Below are 19,721 nucleotides of genomic sequence, written 5' to 3'. Positions count from 1 at the left end.
CCAGTTGTTGAAATAGTGTATTTATGGTAGTTCTATTTTACTTTTTTGGGGAACTTCAATAATCTTTTCCACAGTGGCTGCACCAATTTACGTTCCCAATAACAGTGTACAAGTGTTCCTTTTTCTCCACTTCCTCTCCAACACTTTTTATTTGTATTTTGATTTTAGCCATTCTGACAGGTATAAAGTGATATTTCATTGTAGTTTTAATTTACATTTCCCTGATGATTAGTGATGCTGAGCATATTTTCATATGTCTGTTTGCCATCTGTTTGTCTTCTTTCCAAAAATTTCTATTTAATTCTTCTGCCCATTTTAAAATTGGCCTGTGCGTGTGTGTGCATGTATGTATATGTACAAATACAAACAACGGGATACTACTTAGCCATAAAAAAAAACATGAAATCTTGCCATTTGTAACAACATGAATGGACATACAGTATACAAGTGTAAGTGAAATGTTAGTCTGAGAAAGACAAATGCTATATGATTTAACTTTTATATGGAATTTAAGATATAAAACAAACAAACAGACAAAAAAGAGAGACAAGCAAATAAAAAAAAATCCAAGACTCTTAAACACAATGAACAAACTGGTGGTTGCCAAAGTGGAGGTGGGTAGGAAAATGGGTGAAATATATAAAGGGAATTAAGAGTGCGCTTATCTTGATGCTCCTGAGAAATGTGTGGAAGTGTTGGATCATTATATAGTACACCTAGAGTAATATAATGACACCGTATCTTAACTATTCTTCAATAAGAAAGAGAAAAAGATGAAATAAAAAGATGAAATATGAACTGTGTCCTTAAGGAGCTTATATTCTAGTACAGGAGGGAAAGCATAGCTGTAACACAAAAGAGTGTGGTATCCTAAGTAATATACAAATAAAGTGCCTTGGGAATTCAGAGTGGAGATTGATCTTTTGTGGCTGGCACAGTGGTGAGGTTTGGTGAAATCAGAAGACTTTGTAGAGGAATGGCATTTAAATTGGCTCTCTCCAAGAAAAGATAGGATTTTGCTACATGTGGGCAGCAGGGAGAGATTGTAGACACAGAGAACAACACTAGGAAAAGCCCAGAAAAATGAAGCAGTATTTAGAACACACTGAACAGGCTGTTAGCTTGAGCCTTGCTATGAAGGGGTGGGGGGGGCAACAGAACACACACAGGTGGATTGGAGCCAGAGCTTTCCTCTGAGAAGAAAGGATTTTGGCTGTGAACCCACTACATATGCTGAAAACCCATGGTGTTGGTTCATCTACTTGACAATATCTGTATTCTTGGACTTTAAATTTCTGTACTATTGTCTGCTTTGGTCCACCTGCTCAGAAAGTGCAGAGCTGAGACCCAAGTATCCTGGGTTCTGGTCTTGTTTCTACCACTAGCCTAGCATGTGACCTTGAGCAAGCTGCTCAGTGCCCTCAATACTCTGCTTATTTATCTGTAATATGAGAGGTCAGTTTTTTTTTTACTTAAAAAAATCTAGGATTTCCTCTGGTTATTCTGTCCTGTTATTCTCTCAGCCAGGTCTCTCTACTGAATGCAATCAGAACCTACATCCTGCCCACTTTTCACTACAGCCCATTGTTGAAGCTACAAATGTCCAATAAATAACACCCCATTTCCCTCTCCTATGTTTGGAACCAATTGATAATCAAGACAGAGACAGATGATCAAACCATCAGCTTTAAATCTGCAGCCTAATTGGCTTGCCAATCGCACATCACTAAATTAGATAGACTTATTCCTCATCACAAGTTGTGCTGAGCACCCCCTGCCTCCCATCACAGGAGAGAGCCTGATTTTTCTTAAATTTTCTCCTGTATGAGCAAGTTGGAATACATGTGTCCTGTGAGCAGATTGGTTCTGGATAAAAAAAGGAGTCCTCCAAAAACGTGGAAGCCCTTGAAGCGAGCATGTCTCTTTGACTCACTAATTAAAGTCACAGTAAAGAGTGGGTGTAGGAAGGACTCGATTAGTACTGGATTAGTACTCTGCTCAGTGGTGCTCAAACTTTATTGGGTGCCACCTCCCTTGGAGGACTTGTGGAAACACAGATTGCTGAACCCTGCCCCCATCATTTGGAATTCAGTAACTCTGGGTGGGGTCCAGAGCTTGTCCTTCAATCAAGTTCCCAGGTAAGGCTGAGGCTGCTGGTCCAGGGATCCCACTTTAAAAGCCAAAGCTCCAATTGAAGGCCCTCCACAGGTAAAAATTAAAGGAGGGAAATGAAAGGGCCCTTGAAACACTTGCCTGCTTGCTTTCTTCTTTCTTTCTTTTTCTTTCTTTCTTTCTTTCTTTCTTCTTTCTTTCTTTCTTTCTTTCTTTCTTTCTTTCTTCTTCTTTCATGTTTATTTTTGAGAGAGAAAGACACAGAGCATGAGCGGGGAAAGGGGCAGAGAGACAGGGAGACAAAGAATCCAAAGCAGGCTCCAGGCTCTGTGCCCAACTTGGGGCTTGAACTCACAAACCACAAGATTATGACCTGAGTCAAATTCGGATGCTTAACCGATTGAACCACCCAGGCACCCTATCACTTGCCTTCTTTAAATGAAAGATTTAGATTAAAATATCATGGTTAATCCTTTCACAGTGGGGAAATCAGTGAATCATTTAACAATATATATGTATATCAAATCACCACAATGTATACTTTAAATATCTTTCAATTTTATATGGCAAGTGTACCTCAATAAAGCTGAAATTAAAAAAAAATACTACAGTTATTTGTATATTTTTTCATTCTGTTTCCTGATTATAGACTATATGTAAGGAGTATATCTTGTTCATTCCCCCAGAGCATCTACATGGGGGCCAGGCACATAATGAGCATTTAATAAATTCATGTTAAATTGAATTGAGCCTTACACATTTTCTTTTTTTGGAACAGAAAATTCTCCTTCCTTTCAGGCTAGCACTGTGCTACTTACTTCTTTAAAATTATCTTCTGGGAGGGGTGCCTGAGTGGCTCAGTTGGTTAAGCTTATGACTTCAGCTCAGGTCCTGATCTCAGGGTTTGTTCCAGCCCCATGTCAGGCTCTGTGCCAACAGCTCAGAGCCTGGAGCCTCCTTTGGTTTCTGTGTCTCCATCTCTCTATGCCCTCCCCTGCTCATGCTCTGTCTCTCTCTCTCTCTAAAAAATAAACATTTAAAATAAATAAATAAATAAATAAATAAATAAATAAATAAAATTATCTTCTGGGAGACTTCCTTGGCAAACAGCATTTCTTTCCATCTGGAACTATATCTAGAAATGTATCTAGATCTGCACCCAGCTTCTAGACCTGTTCCCAGGCACTTGTAGTTTTGCCTTTGGGGCTATTTCTGAGTTTGGTGATTATACTGTCTCTTCTGTCACAGTGGAATCTTGCACAGGGCAAGGAATATTTTCTCCCCTTTCTCTAGACCCAACAGTAAGAACAGTGTTGTTCATTCAAAGAGCAATAAGGAAAGTACAGCTCTGGGGCAGGAGAATGCCTGAAACGTGCTCCACTGGTCCCAGTCCATCTATTCCCAAGGGATCTGGGGTGGGGCCAGAAGTAGTGAAATTGGCAGAAGGCCCAACTAGCTCTAGCTGCCTCCAGGGGATCCCTGAAGATGAGACTGGGTCCAGTGTGGGCATAACAGGCTTTCTTGAAGGAGAGATTTATGGTTGGCATAGGAAGGCCAGTTTTTATCTATTGTATTTATGTATGGGGTCTGCCCTGGGAGTGAGGAATAAGAAACTAATTTCTTACTTTAGAATTTCTCATTTTCTCAACCGAGTAGGTGATTCCAGGGAAGCCTGCTAGAGGCAGGATTACCATATACTTACCAACTCCTTTACATGCTTTTTTGTTTGTTTGTTCGTTTGTTTGTTTGTCTGTTAATTTTCTGGGTTTTTTAATTTACTTTTTTATTTTTTTAAATTTACATGCTTTTTTGAGACTGGTGCAAAAATATTGTGAGAAAATCTAAGATTATTTAGGAAGAGAGAAATGGGGAGAAAAACAGATGAAAATAGAAGGAATTAGAAACTGGACAGAGATGGAGACATCATTACTTTGGAAGGGAAGGTAGGAGTAGAAACTGAGAAGGAGGTATCGATCAAGAGACACTTTCTGTTGGAGGATGCCTATGGAGAAAATTGGCAAATAAAAGAGGGTCAGGTGAATTGGAAAATAAAAGAGACAGTAATTCTATGCTACAGGCACCTTTAAGAGTCATGAAAGAATAAGAATATTGTGCGGGATGTGTGTTTTCACACATGAAGGGTATTTATGAGTTAGGTTTGTATTGTGTATTGTGCCATGGAGCAAGATTCCTAAATCAGGAAGGGCTAAGATATGATTATCATACCATCTGGAGGACAGACAGACAGAAGGGTGTGGACAGACAGGCTCTTTTGGGGAGACAGTTGTAGCACCTTCTACAGTCATCTAGATCTTTCTCTTCAAAGAATGGTCCATGGGCCAGCAACGTGGGTGTCACCTGGGAGCTTCATAGAAATGCAGAATCTCAGACCTCAACCCAGAGCGACTAAGTCAGAATGTGTGCTTTTAACAGGCTCCCAAGTGATTTGTATGCTCTTTGGGGTGTGAGAAGCACAGGCCTTAGATAATCGATGATAGGTGTGTGGCCTCAGAGGAGCACTCAGGAAGGTTTGAAAACTTTGGAATTGGGAGCACAAGAGGAGACACCTAGGCCAGGGAAATTTAATTTGGGGAAGAGGGAGAAATGTGGGCCCTGGCTGCCCTCCTGTCTCCTGGCCTCCCACAACAGTCACTGTGCCAGGGTTTGGCACTATGCCCACTTTGGGAAATCTCTGCTGTGCCCATGCTGGAGCGTGACTGGACCTCAGGGGCTACTCAGCGGCAAGCATTGCATGGGTCCACTGCTACCAATTCTGTTACACCACTACTTCATGTGATGGCCTGAAAGGGTCTGTGGAGGTCATATCAGTCATGCCCAGCCTCAGCTTGTACTGTCCCTTAATGAAATGAGTGATAAGGCGATGATAGTGATTGAAGAGACTATGGAGGTTGGGGGAATTGAAATAGGAGTTCTTAACTTACTGTCATAGAAATTAGGATCCTTTCATCTTTCAAAAGTTTAAGGAGAGACCAGATGATTGTGTAAGTGGCATACCCTGGTAACAACCAAATTAATGCTTTTTAAGGGATCTTTTGATGATTTTTAATGAGTTAATAACAAAATATATGAGAACATAATTCCAGACCCCTGGACTGATAAGCAATGTAATAATGTTACCAGGGGTCATTTGAGAATTTTATTCAGCCTTTGAGGGTCTGTGTACCACATTCGCAATCAGAATGAGTGATAGACCAATATTGAAGGAAAATAGATTGAGATTGAACATAAGGAAGAATTTTCCGAGATTAGAGGGTAATGGAGGGAGATGGGAGGGTGCAGTATCTTTGGCCGAGGACATGGCTATCTCACTTGGCTTTGGAATACTAAGATGGGCTCCTACCTAGAAACAGGGAAGTCTAAAAAATGAACTATTGAAATTTTTTTATCCCAAGAAATCTTCAGTCAACTCTCAAAATAAAAGGCTGAGGTGGATATGTGGTGTATGTAAGGTGGTGAGGTATGGAGATGATGAGTGGCAGAAGGAAAAAAAAATATTTTTAGAGCATTGAAATCTGCTAACAATTTTATTTAAAAAAAAAATTAACGTTTTATTTAGAGACAGGGAGAGACAGAGTATGAACGGGGGAGGGTCAGAGAGAGAGGGAGACACAGAATCTGAAACAGGCTCCAGGTTCTGAGCAGTCAGCACAGAGCCCGACGCAGGGCTTGAACTCACGGACAGTGAGATCGTGACCTGAGCCGAAGTTGGACGCTTAACCGACTGAGCCACCCAGGTGCCCCTGAAATCTGCTAACAATTTTAAAATAGGGCTTGGATTTAGGGGAATAAATTGTATGTTAGGATTGAAATAAGAGCTTTAGGTTTCCATGTACTTCTCTCTCCATGTATTTATTTTGTCTCATTGATGAGATTTAAAAACCTCTTAAGGGAAAAGAAAAACTTTTTTATGTATTACTTCTTTATATCCCCAATGCCCCCAAAATGGTGATGATAGTAATAGCTACCATTTGTTCAGTACTATGCCCTATACGTTTCTCCAAATACTGTACATAATCACCTATTAAATACAGAATTTCTATGAGTGAATATTGTTATTCTCACTTTACGAAAGTTGAAAATAAGGCTCAGAGAGGTTAAGTAATTTGTGCCAAGTGAGTAGTGAAGCTAGGATTTGTATCAAGTTTGAGCAAAGTCTCCTGTTGCCAATCCCTGAGCTATACATAGTCTGCATAGAGTAACAGATCAGTAAGGATAGATGATCATTGAAACTTGATGGCATAGGGATAATTTAAAGGCAGTGGATAATTACAAATAGTGAATAATTAGAAAAAAATTTCTATTTCTTTTGTGGCATGTAGTCAGACACACACTCAATGAGACATGTAAGATTATATTCAGACATTCTCTTATTCACCTTCACTGTGCACCACCCTGCAGTCAAGAGCTTGGAAAGAGTGCAACTGGGTAAATATATTCATAAAGTACCACAGCCAAAGTCATGTGTGTGTGCCTACTATATGGACATATGTGTTTTAATCTGAATGGAATGTGCACCAAGTAGTGGGTATGTTTTTCTCGGTAGGTCTATACACATGAGGATATTTGTTAGACTTTTTGGGTATGGTATGTACGTGTGTGTGTGTGTGTGTACAAATCCTGAAGGAGTTCAATGCGGTATAAAGAACTAGCTGCCTTCCACTCTTGGCCGTGGTTGGTCTTTTTATACCAAACCCTGATATTCACTTTTCATTACTTCTCTAGGAAACATCAATGAGTTTTCTTTCTTGGAAGATTATGGCTAAGATTCTGGGTTACTTGGAGCCCCTATAAATATGCTACAATCAGAAGAGGTTTGCGGAGAAAGAGAAACAGCAGCCGCAAGGCAATCATCTCTTGTCTTTTACTTTCTAGCCTAATTCACAGCTGCCCTTGCATGCACACCACTCGTGTAACCACCTCCTCTCTCCTAGAACCCCTCATGGAAGGTACTAAGAGAAGACATTTTATTTACTTCTTTGCTTTCAAGTGGGACTCTATTTGAGCCATCTCAGAAAGAGGAGAATTAAATATTATACTAATTTAGGAATCTAGAGTTGAGATTGTGAAAAACTGGTCATTTGTGGAACTAATTTCATAAAAAAGCAATGAACTTTGACAGAAGCTGGGATGGTAAGAGGAGCTGAGTGTCTCTGTTTACATCTTTAGAAAACCTGCAGCAAAAGTCCTGGAAATAGAGACAGGATGATCTGCACTTGGTTTAAAAGCAGACAGAGCACAGGAGCCCCCTCCCCTACCTTCCAATGATAGTACCTGGGAGACTTTTTTATGAGGGATTTTTATGACAAACTTTACTTTACATCTGATATTTCACAACATCTCTTTTCCGGAGAAGGATGAAATACAGATATTTATTGACATACAGCATCAGAAGATGAGGAACATTTGCTATAGTGATGGACATAAAAAGGGTTTCTCCCTTTCCCTGGGTATGCAAATTTCCTGACTTAATTTGTGTACTTTATGCTTGTCTGTATTTTGTTCTCTCCTCATTAATGAGATTAAGAAATCATTTCATTAAGAAAGGACTTAGTAGATGGGAGACAGGAGAGGAAAGACATATAGATGGAGACATAATGGGTGCCCTGTACCATTTGAACCCCATACCCCTTCAAGAAGACCAGGTACAAGAGAAGTGGGGATAAATGGAACCTGATATGGGACACAGGTCCTGGCTCCTGTCTTCTGTATTCATAACCTCCAGCTTCTGCAGTTTTACTTTGAATTTCACTGGTCTTTGCCTTTCAGTCTCTCATGTTGAACAGAAATTCAGTATCAAATGATGCCCAAAGTCAAGAAATCCTTCCTAGTAACTGTGTTTTTCCCTTGGAAAAACATGCTCTCAGTATCTGAGTACTGATATCCTACACAGTCATCACAGTCCAGTTTAAATGTTACCTCTGTTCACACCTTCCTGGGTAATCTGTATCAGAAGCAATTTATTTCCTTTGATATCCTCTAATCTTTTGTTTCAGTCTTAAACATAGCTGTCTTTTCCCACACTGTCTTCAGTTGTGGTTACCCTGTGTCTTCCCTTTCTCCCTCACTCAACTGTAAGCTTCTGGGGTGGGAAGACTGTGCCCTGTATATTTTTATATTCTCTCCACAGGGCTTAACACAGAGCTAGAGAACTGTTAAATAACTTTCATTCATGGTATACAGTTGTAGGGAAAGAGGCCATGGGTAGACATGTAGAAGTAGGAGCATTATGAATATTAATTAAAGATATATTGTTAACATAGGTCTCCACATGATACTTTCAGGTATAGACCATATTATTAGGAAATTTTTGTCCCACCAGTAAATTTATTCCTATACAAAGTATTTATTTACCATTAATTCTTTTCCTCATTCAAATATAGAGTTTTTCCTAGTGAGAAATAGACAAAAAAGAAGACAAATGTTGAAAAAGTACAGAGTGTGATAAACGCCTGAAAAAAAACAACAACAACAACAACAAGGTCTTATGAAAAGAAATAACAGGGATTTTTCCTTATTTTATTTTTATTTTTTTTAAGTTTATTTATTTTGAAAGAGAGAGAGTGAATGGGAAAGGGGCAGAGAGAGAGAGAGAGAGAAAGAGAGCAGGAGAGAGAAAGAGAGAGAGAGAGAGATAAAATCCCAAGCAGACTCTGCACTGTCAGTGCGCGGAGCCCAATGTGGGGCTTGAACTCATGAACAGTGAGATCATGACCTGAGCTGAAACCAAGAGTCAGATGCTTAACCGACTGAGCTACACAGATGCCCAGGAAATTTTTCTTAGAGGTTAGGAAAGGCATTTATGGTCTCTGTCATATATTTATCTGTTTATAATTGACTAATCAGCCCTTAGTACAGTCTGGATCATAGGTGTTTGCTTGGTGCAAAAATGGAAAATACACACCTAAGGATTACAAGTTTGAAAACAACTCTCGCACTTCTTGCACTATTTCTGTGACTTCGGTGATCACTTATGTTTACTTTATATCAACAGAATAGTCCTTTTTGGAATGTATATAGGTATATATTTTGTCTGATTATTCACTATAATCAGAAAAGCATTCCCCAACTGCATTTAATCTATCTATGTCTCTTACTAGACATAGGAAACAACATAAGGTCTTATCAATTATTTAAAATGAACTAAGGACCTATCATCTATCTGGAAGCTGAATTCAATACACTAATTAAGAAAGGAGGGTGAATTTTCTGACCAAGTATCACTAGTTTTAAGTCCTCTTGTCTGCTCTGCCATAACTAGGACCAGAGTTTGGTTCAGGCAGTTTTGGGGTTCCTCCTAACAACTTGCTCTCCCCTCCTCCTCCCTATGCCTAAGGTGAAACTTGTGAGGTACTAAGAACTTGGTCCAAGGGGCACCACACAGTATCTAATATCTGAAAGCAAGAAAAGTGTGGGGGCACCTAGAACAAACAATCCTAAAATTTGTATGGAACACAAAAGACCCCAAATAGCTAAAGCAATCCTGAAAAAAATGGAAGCATCATATTCTGGATTTCAAGTTATTTTACAAAGCTATAATCATCAAGACAGTATGATACTATCAGAAAAACAGACAGATAGATCAATGGCACAGAACAGAAAACACAGAAGTGGGCCCACAACCATATGGGAAATTCATCTTCAACAAAGCAGGAAAGAATATCCAGTGGGAAAAGACAGTATCATCAACAAATGGTGTTAGAAAAACTGGACAGCAACATGCAGAAGAATGGAACTGGACCACTTTCTTACACCATACACAAAAATAAATTCAAAATGGAGGAAAGAACTAAACTTAAGATAGGAAACCATCAAAATCCCAGAATATATAGGCAGTAACCTCTTTGACCTTGGCTACAACTTCTTACTAGAAATGTTTCCAAAGGCAAGGGAAACAAAGGCAAACATGAACTATTGGAACTTCATCAAGATAAAAAGCTTCTGCACAGCAAAAGAAACAATCAACTGGGGTGCCTGGGTGGCTCAGTCGGTTAAGCATCCAACTTTGGCTCAGGTCATGATCTCACGGTTCGAGAGTTAGGGCCCCGCATCAGGCTATATGCTGACAGCTCAGAGCCTGGAGCCTGCTTTGAATTCTGTGTCTTCCTCTCTCTCTGTTCCTCTCTCTTGCTCTCTCTCTCTCTCAAAAGTAAATAAAGGTTAAAAAAAAAAGAACAATAAAAAAACTGAAAGGCAGTCTATGGAATGAGAGAAATATGCAAATGACATATCTGATAAAGAGTTAGTATCCAAAATCTATAAACAACTTATCAAACTCAATACCCAAAAAACAAGCAACCCAGTTAAGAAATGGACACAAGACATGAATAGATACTTTTCCAAAGAAGACACCCAGATGGATAACAGACACATGAAAAGATGCTCAACATCACTCATTATCAGGGAAATGCAGATCAAAAGAACCATGAGATACCACCTCACACAGGTCAGAATGGCTAAAAGAAACAATAAGTGTTAGCAAGGAGTGGAGAAAGGGGAACATTCTTGCACTGCTGGTGGGAATGCAAACTGGTGCAGCCACTCTGGAGAACAGTAGAGAGGTTCCTCAAAAAATTGAAAGTAGAACTACCCTATCCTTAAGCAATTGCACTATTAGTTATTTACCCAAAGGATACAAAAATATAGATTCAAAGGCCTACATGCACCCTGATGTTTATAGCAGCATCATCAACAATGGCCAGACTATGGAGAGAGTCCAAATGTTCATCAACTAATGAATGGATAAAGAGATGTGGTATATATATATATATATATATATATATATATATATACACACACACATATACACATATACACATATATACACATACACACATATATACATATACACATGTATACACACACACACACATATACATATAAAATGGAATATAACTCAGCCATCAAAAAGAATAAAATCTTGTCATTTGGAATGATGTGGATGGAGCTAGAATGCATTATGCTAAGTGAAATATGTCAATCAGAGAGAGAAAAATACCATATGATTTCACTCATATATGGAACTTAAGAAACAAAACAGATGAACATATGGGAAGGGGGTGGTGGGAAAGAAGAGAGGTAAACCAACCACAAGATACTCTTAATGATAGAGAACAAACTGTAAGTTGACGGAAGGAGATGTTTAGTAGATGGGTGATGGTATTAAGGAGGGCATTTGTTGGGGTGAGCACTGAGTGTTGTATGTAAGTGATAAATCACTAAATTCTACTCCTGAAACCAATATTGCACTGTATATTAACTAAAATTTAAATTTAAAAAAAAGTACATGGGGGTGAGGGGCAGTTAGTAAGAGCTAAAGATGGATCTGGAAGAAGGACATGGAGAGAGGTGACAGGGTACCTAGAGAGCCACTGTCTTTGGGGTTGGGAAAGAGGTGGAACTCTGTGCTCCAGCCTATTTGCTCAGCACAGGTAATACCCACGAAGCCACCCCCAACACCACAAACTTCCCACTGTGAAAGGAATTTGCACTACCTCCATGCTCTCACTCTCCTAGTGGTTTACTGACTAGGGGTGGCCCAGCTGGGAGAGTTTGTACTCTGCTAGCAGAAGTCAAGCCGAGAGACTGTGTCCTGAGCCTGTGCCTGATCCTGAGAATCTGAACTACAGGTGCCCAGCAGCTTACACTTAGTGTCCTTGCATACCGGTTTGGGCTGTGATTCAGAAGCATAAACATGTCTCTGATTCCAAGGTTTTATTTTACTGTCACTACACCTGAATGTAGTTTTTCCATGTAGATTTGATAAAGAGAAGACAGAAAGAAAGAAAGAAAAAAAGAAAGAAGAAAGAACGAAAGAAAGAAATCAAAACAAAGTAAAGAAGATGGATTACCAAGAGAAGATTGGCAAACTGTCTAAACACAGACCAGAGTTCTCACAGGACAGAGCGGTCTCAGAATAAATGAACTGCCTCAAAGTTTTCACTATTCATTCCTGAGAGAAATTTGGCATAGGGACAGTTTTTAAACTCTTATGCTTTAAGCAATATTATCTTTCCCCACCTTTTGCTTAGCAATCCAAGATTGTATATTTTGGGAGCACATTATTCATGACATATTAAAGCAAAGCAATACTAGTGAATTATTCACTGAGAAGTTATTTCCATTTACAATTTTGACCTCAGCTAAAATTCCCAGTATTATAGCAAGTTTCTTGCCATTTTGTAAAAATAAATGAACATTCCTCACAAGTTTCCAGTAAATAGCATGTGTGAAGGCTGAATTAAATATTCCCAATCTTAATTTAACTGCTACTACCATTTTGTAATATTCATTTGTTTTAAGAAATGACTAATTTTTTAAGAAATGTTTTTTACTATATTCTCATTATTCACTATTTTTCATTATTTTGCTATTTACTATTGCATTTACTGTCTCAAATGATATTTTCCCTTGGGGTTGTATTATAATATTAAGAAGGTACAATTTCTCTAAATGGCTCACTCTAAAACTGGTAATTACAACCCCCCTTTAATTCTTTAAATTCTGGAAATAGCCATTTTATATAAATGGGAAAACCTACCATGTAATTATTGATATTTACTGATACCCTAATAATTATTGTGCTTTGAAAATAGTAGGCAATTCAATAGTGATTCTAATTCCCATTTCTAGCTTAGACAACCAAACAAAACGTTTCTGGGAGGAGGAACTAGTACTTTCAGCCCATTGTTTATTTCTGTAGCTTCTTATTTTCACATGATCTCACACTGCTCTAACTACATTGAACTACACTGGCAGACCCCAGGATATGGTATGTTCTTTCTTAACATTTGCACATAACTTTTTCTGTGAGGCTTTTCCTCCAACTAATTTCCCCTAGCTAAATCCTCACAGACCTTTGGTTTCAACAAGCCATCACCTCCCCTAAGAATCTTTATTGAATGTCCTTAAGACTGACCTAGGTGTCCTTTCTATATGTTTCAGTAACACCTTGTCATTCCCTGGATTTAGACTTATGTCAACCTGTCCCCCACCTCCAACCCATAAACTCCTTAATCTCAAGGATTATTACTAGCTTCCCTTTGTATCCCCAGTCTCCAGTTAGTAATGAGTGCTTAATGTAAATGCCCTGAATGAATTAGCAACTAGGTGGATCATGAGACTACCTGGAAGTCCCCTAAATACCTTTCATTCATTTTCCAGGGTCAAGATCTTCCTGTATATTATGAAAGCTAGTTTCCCTTTAGGAAAGGCAAAGTGAAGAACAGACTGGAACTCAAGCTCCCAGAGGAAATGAGGAAAGGTCATTAATTGAATTATTGTTTAATTATCTTGATGTCTAACTAATTTCCATTTTAGTGTGTAAGGCAACATTTTAACATCAGTTATAGTGAAGATAAGAAAAATTCAGATTGTTTTCTGATAAATAAAATATTTCTCACAGCTAGTTATTATACTAAGGGAAAAGAAAGAACAACAGTTTGTATTTATACTTTTTGTTTATTAAAATTTCTTGTAGTTCCCATAAAATGAAGGTATAAAAAATAAAGCACATTTTCTTGCAAAAGAAAAGGAAGACTAAATTATGGTATCAAACAGATGTGGATAATTTATTTTAGTTATAAAATACTGACATTAGAAATAGGTTGTATCAAAGAATTTTATCTGTTTTAAAAAGAAAAAAATATTTTGTTTCAAAAAATACTGCAAATACTGCATCATCTTACCCATTAATTTTTTTTAAGTTCACATTAACCTGAGATAGATTTATATGAAAATTTTAGAAAATTTCTCCTTTTTAATGTTGAAAATATTTTCAGGTTTACTTTAGAATTCCAGCTGTCAAAATGATCTTCAATTAAATCATATTTGGTAGCAACAATGATTGACATTGAACATGTCAACTCAAACACATCAAGCTAAAAGTGAGAGAAAATTTGCATCTTGTCCTTAGACTTGTAAGACATAAATTCCACCAATTTGTAGTTTGGTTCAGGTGAGGTCATTTATTGTATGGGTCACATTTTTAAGAAGAGCTATTTAAAAAACATTTTGTATGACACCAACAGCCACACGACCCTTCTATGCCAGCACCTCCAGTGTTGGGGACTAGGAAAGAGAAGGGGGTTGGAGTGGGCGATGGCATTTCAGGAGCCAAAGGGATTAAGGGGTGCCAGTGGAAAGAACTCTAAGAGGAGTTTCCTGAATTCAGAAATTCATGGGTTCTTGCTGGAGCCAAAGACTCCCCCAGCCTGGGAAGCCCCAGGACCCAGGGCCAGATCTAAAGGGAGAGCCATTGTCTGCCACCTTCTTGTGGATGCAGAGCTCTTCCCACATCACTGCTGACAAGGTTCTGCTCAAGCCCATAGCATAGTGGTCCTTCCCCGCTGGTGGAAATTGCACATTTCAGGTGAAATGATGTTTGTTTCTCCTACCTCATCTTTCTCGCCATCTCACCTGGTTTCTGGAGCCACTCGTGACCTCCTAAGGCTGGGAGTCTTCTTGAGATTTCACCCTCTTTGCCATTACCTGACATTTTAAGTTCTGCTTTGGGGGATATGCAGTGGAGACAAGGGCTGAGATCAAGATATTGACCCAAAAGAGCAATTTCTCTTTCTCCTTGGGTTCCATCTACAACCTTAGATACCCTTTGGAAACTACCTGGGAGTTTTCAAACACAGACAGCAGGGGCTAATGGCATTCCTGGAGAAAATAGATCTGGAGTAGAACAGGCATTATTCATCTAGGCTTCTGCAAATTTGCAGATAAACTCAGTTCATCAACCTCAGCAGTGAGATCGATTGGCATGAGCCAGGAGGTTAGAGACAGGGATGATGGAGGGAAAAGGCATATTTGAAAAATGCTGACAGGACTTCTTATCTACTAGCTCTGTAATCCCTCCCACCCACCAGGCTGCCCTTGGCCCTCCCCTTCTACTACTCAATGCTCATTAGTGACTTCCTGACTTTGGGGAGACACCCATGGGGTCAAGTTGCATTGAGTGGGCAAGAAGAGGGGAGGTGGAGGGTGGGCACCAAGTAAAGGAGGCAAGAGGAGGGGATTGACTGAGATTTTAGCTGGGGACCTATGGTCACTGGGGTGCTTGAAAGTTTGGCAGGGGAAACTGTACTGGCAGCAGATACTAATTGCTGGGGGTGAGTGAGCAAGTGTGGGGAGGGGAGGGAATATTGAAAGAGACTGGGTTCCACTGCTTTAGTTTTGAGAGACCTGGTGAAATAAAATCCAATGACTTTATTTGAGAACTTCCTATGTATAAGAAGGATTATAGGTGCCGAGAGGGAATAAAAGATGGACACACATAATTTCTGATCCCTTTCCTATCTCTTCCCTAGACTGGTTGCCCATGTGTTCCTATCTGAGGGGTGCAAGGAGCCCATGGCCAATTGTTGTCCAGGGTGCAGAGGCAAAGATTACAGGCTTTCTGTATTCACACCCCACTCCCCTCCAGCAAAGCACCACCAGTGGGCCTCCTGCCTCTCCTCACTTCTCTTCTTACAGAATGCTCCAGACACATTGATACCAAGTAAAAGGGGACTTATAGTGCCCTTCCAGAATTTCCAGTGAATCCCAATTGATGGACTGGGGGAGGGGGGAGGACAAAACCTCAAGAAATGACCAGCCATCATGGCAGGAAGGGAGGCAACCCACATCTGGAGTCCTAGAGAATGTGCTGTGAGGAGAGTGCTTCAGTCAGAGCCTAAGCTACAGGCTAACCTGCCAACCAGCCATCTTCCACTCAAAGTGCTGCCGGCAAAGTCCCCTTCCCACCCTCCATGCCAGCCTACACTTGTAACCACAGGGTGGCAGGGGGAGGCAGAAGGAAGAATGGATACAGGGACAGAAATGTCCAGTAAATTCAAGCCAAGACTGACAGATGGGATCAATAAGGCAAGCCAGTCTTAGCACCCTGTAGAGTCCAATAGATCAAGACACAGAGTCAACAGAGACAGTGGGCAGTGGAACATACAGGGAGACAGACCCAGAGACAAAAGAGAGGAAAAAGAGGAATATCCAGAGAGCAGAGTGAAAGATCCAAGACAGATACAAAGTGACACCCAGAGACCAGAGATATTAGAGACAGACACTGTCTCAGAGACAAAAGTTGGACCCAGGCTCAGGGGGTCTGAAAGCCATACACCCAGAACCAAAGACAGATCCATCAACATGAGGCCAGGGCTGAGGAAATAGCCAGGGAAGTGCACACAGAGAGGGAGGGAAAGGCAGACAGAGAAGGAAAGGGAGGTGGTGGGGACCACAGGGGGAGGCAGTGAGAAGGGACTGATAGAGGTTGCAAAAGGTGGGATGCAGAATCTGAGTCAAGGATTCTGCTGACCTCTCAGAGATAATTTAGGGTATAGGGGACCTATCTGGGATGTAATTTCGGGTATAAGGGGGGATTTCAACACTGTCAAGTAGAGGCAGTAATGCCCCTTTTTCCTGAGACTAATGGCTTCTTGGGTCCATCATTTGTGTATTCAGACCAGACTCTAAGTAGGCTCCATCTTCTCCATCTCTGATAAGTCTTGCTTCTGTTTGAAGATTAGTGTTATGGGAAGGAGGAGGTACCTTCCTTTGGTCACTATTCCAGGGTCTTGGAAGCTCTACATTTTGAATGCCTAGAGCAGGAAGCTCTCTAGGCAAGGACTGTATCTTTTTCTTTATTCCTCCAGCACCATGCTCAATGCATATTCAGTTAGAATGTGCTATGAATACTGAGAGATTGTCTCAGGAAATTTCTCCTGGTGAAGCTTAAGCCAATTCTCTTTTAGTTTTATTCATACAGTGATGGGAAACATGGGTGAGGCAGTAGGATAAATGGTGTTGGTAGAGGAACCTAGCAGGAGATTTTGGAAGAGATGGCTGGGGAGGGTGCTTCTATCCTTGTTTAAAGGACTCCTGAGTGTTCTCTTTAGCTGGATATGGAACTGGCCTCCAAATCACCACAGGCTGACTCCAAGTGGCTCCCCACACTCTCCTCCTGCCAACCAGGACCTCCTCCATACCCAGGACCCCAGGAAGCTTTCTTACTTCTAAATTCACATTTTGCTGTCACAAAGTCCTGAACAAAGTCCCATTTAAGTCCTCACTCCACCAACTCACCCAGACAGGATCCCACTAGTCTTCCATTGCCCACCTCCAGCTTTCCTCCAGGATTCCAGCTAAGCCACCTCCATCATCTCCAACCCTTTCCTTGCCCTGGCCTGAGCAAGATAGGAACCCCAGAAGCCACACCTCCCTAGGGTCCTGCCTCCCCAGGGCCCCACCTCCTGAGGGCCCCAACTGTCTGCCACTCTCTAAGCTCCACTCCAACTCCTGACTCTGCTTGGCCAACCTCCTCACCTGTCCCTGGGTTTGACTTGCACTTTCTACTCAGGTCTCTCTCCTCTGAGGTAGGAAAAGACCATGGGTAAGTGAGTTCTCCTTTTTGAGGTTGGAAATAAAACTGAGACAGAGCCAGAGAGGAAGAAGGCTGGGCACGATGTGCACCTGGATGTCCAAGCCCTGTAGGATTTGAACAGGAGGTATTTCATGGCACCATAAATAGACTGTGGATTGGGGTTGCAGACCAGAGGCCCTGCAAGTTGGGAAGGGCAGGTAGGTTTGCAAGGGTCACAGTAATTTGGTCCTCCACACCAGAGAAATTATCAGCTCTGTTGAGGAAAATATGAAGCAGGGGAGGTTATTCCTTGGCACTTCTCCTCCAGCATCCTTCCCACCTCTTTTCCCTGCCCTCCTTCCTGGCCTTTCCTTATTGGCCCAATACAGAATTTGCTTTATTCATCTTTGTCTTTCCCACAGTGTTCAGCACATAGTGTGCTTAGACATGTTCTTTGAATTAAGGAAGATTCTTCCACCTGGCTTTGCTTCCTCTTTCATGTTTTGCCACACTTTCTCACTGGAGATTCTGAAAGTGTGTCACATCTTAGGGAGGACATTGGTGTGGAATCTGCAAAATAGCAGGTCCAGTTTGATAACGTGGTGCCCCCACCATCAGAAAGAATTTGAGGGTCTTCTTTCTCCATGTTCAAGGAGCTAGATATCTATTTTTACAGCTGCTGAAGGTATCTCCTTGCTTTTCTTATCAAATTTTAAAAAGTTGTGGTGGAGATTGATTAGAGTCTAGTTCAAGCTGTAGAAAAAGATTACCAAATTCCTCGGAGTGTGGCTGCCTAGTGGTCTTTAGAAACACTGGGTCTGCAAGAGGCAGTTTGCTGTTATCACAAAATATATTTGTAACTCTTTAAATTTAAAGGTCCTTGGAGTATTAAACTGTTCTCCACCCTCTTCCCTTCCCCATCGCCATGTATACTGTGGGCTGTACCCCAATACTAGAAGCCCAGACAACACTTATCCATGCATGACACCTGTTTTATTGATTATATATGGCAAATGTTTATTCCTAAATTGTCTTTATCTTGCCCTCTAGCAGTTCTTGGGTAACTTCTCTACATTTTCAATTGACAAATGTTACATGCTTCCGGAAGATAGATTCATTGTAACCTTAATTTAAGCAAAATTATGTGGAAAGGACAATTTCTTTCACTAAGTATATCTGAATTAATAAATATGAGCTGGGATTGTATTCTTTTGATTTATCGGCATCCCTTTTTTCTTTCAGTATCATAGAAATTGCAAAGCAGAGTAGGGATTAGAAATAATGAGGGGAGAAGGATAATGATTGTCCCTTAAAAAGTGGTGGTTGAAGCTCTTTGTGGTAGATTATGTTGCCTGATTTGGAGTAGGGCAGATGGGTCTTGGTGGAGAAGTCATATGGACCTATATGTGGATAAGAAATCAGGACTTTGAAGCATGATACAGCTTTCAAATGACTTAGATGATCTGGTGTCTTTCCTGCAAGAAAACAAAATGAAACAGTTAACTTTCAAAGGGAACAGGTGGTAGTGTAGAGCATCTACCTAGAGTCTATAGAGGAAAAAGAGCACAGTCTGGTGAGAGTGAACAGAGAAAAATACAGCCTGGTACTTACACAGGAAACAGAAGGACACATTTAAAGATATGAAAGATGATAACCAGCGACATAGTTGGACTTTCCTAAGCCACCTTGTGTGCAGTGTAGTACTCTGGGTGTGTGTTGGGAGAAGGTCCATGGAAGATGGAGCCGTAGGCTCTGACCTCGCACAACTGCAAGACTAAAAGTGGAGACAGGGTATTGGTGATACATGGGACCAATGGATGGACTTATAGATTCTCTTTTTACAAGGCAAGGAAGGATTTTGGGAGGAAAGAAGCATAGCTCTTTATCAAAACTTCTTGGAAAAAAATATGAGAAAATCAGTGTTTACTGTAGACAAAAACTATACAATATTGCAGTTGTAGTTTGGAAAATAATGTAGTGAGACACTTGGACTTCCTTCTAGTGCTTTGTCCTGAGGACTTTTATTAGGTATTCTGTTTGACAGGATTCAGGGTTGAGAAAAGGCAGTAGAGAATCATAGGGGAATATAGAGAAGTAATTGATTTTCACTGTTGACATCGATGTATATCACTTTCTAATCCCTTAATGGCACACATTTCCTGACTTTCTGTTTATCATTTGAAAAATCTAATTCTGATTCTTCCTGGTAGCCCAACTAGTTTCGGAATAACTC

The 19,721-nt window shown here is 40.4% G+C and overlaps 1 long non-coding RNA gene and 1 pseudogene across 6 annotated transcripts in view; both read left to right on the top strand.

The window, feature by feature from the left end:
* LOC145715613 (uncharacterized) overlaps positions 1–19,721 on the top strand; it is a 338,798-nt gene that overhangs the window by 229,961 nt on the left and 89,116 nt on the right. The gene's annotated exons all lie outside the window — the stretch shown is intronic.
* Positions 1–19,721, top strand: part of LOC132694626 (cationic amino acid transporter 3 pseudogene) — a 156,495-nt pseudogene that overhangs the window by 122,792 nt on the left and 13,982 nt on the right. Inside the window, exon 1 of one of the 5 annotated variants that reach the window (XR_014137930.1) lies at positions 17,967–18,173. The exons of the other annotated variants lie outside the window; for them this stretch is intronic. The product of XR_014137930.1 is annotated as a cationic amino acid transporter 3 pseudogene, transcript variant X4 (transcript). Of the gene's footprint in view, positions 1–17,966; positions 18,174–19,721 lie in introns of those variants that run through there. 5 annotated transcript variants of the gene reach the window in all.

Source organism: Panthera onca, chromosome B4 (assembly GCF_046562875.1).
Source record: "Panthera onca isolate mPanOnc1 chromosome B4, mPanOnc1 haplotype 2, whole genome shotgun sequence".
Classification (NCBI taxonomy): domain Eukaryota; kingdom Metazoa; phylum Chordata; class Mammalia; order Carnivora; family Felidae; genus Panthera; species Panthera onca.
Note: the sequence above shows the minus strand (reverse complement) of the source record. Positions and strands in the feature narration are given on the sequence as shown.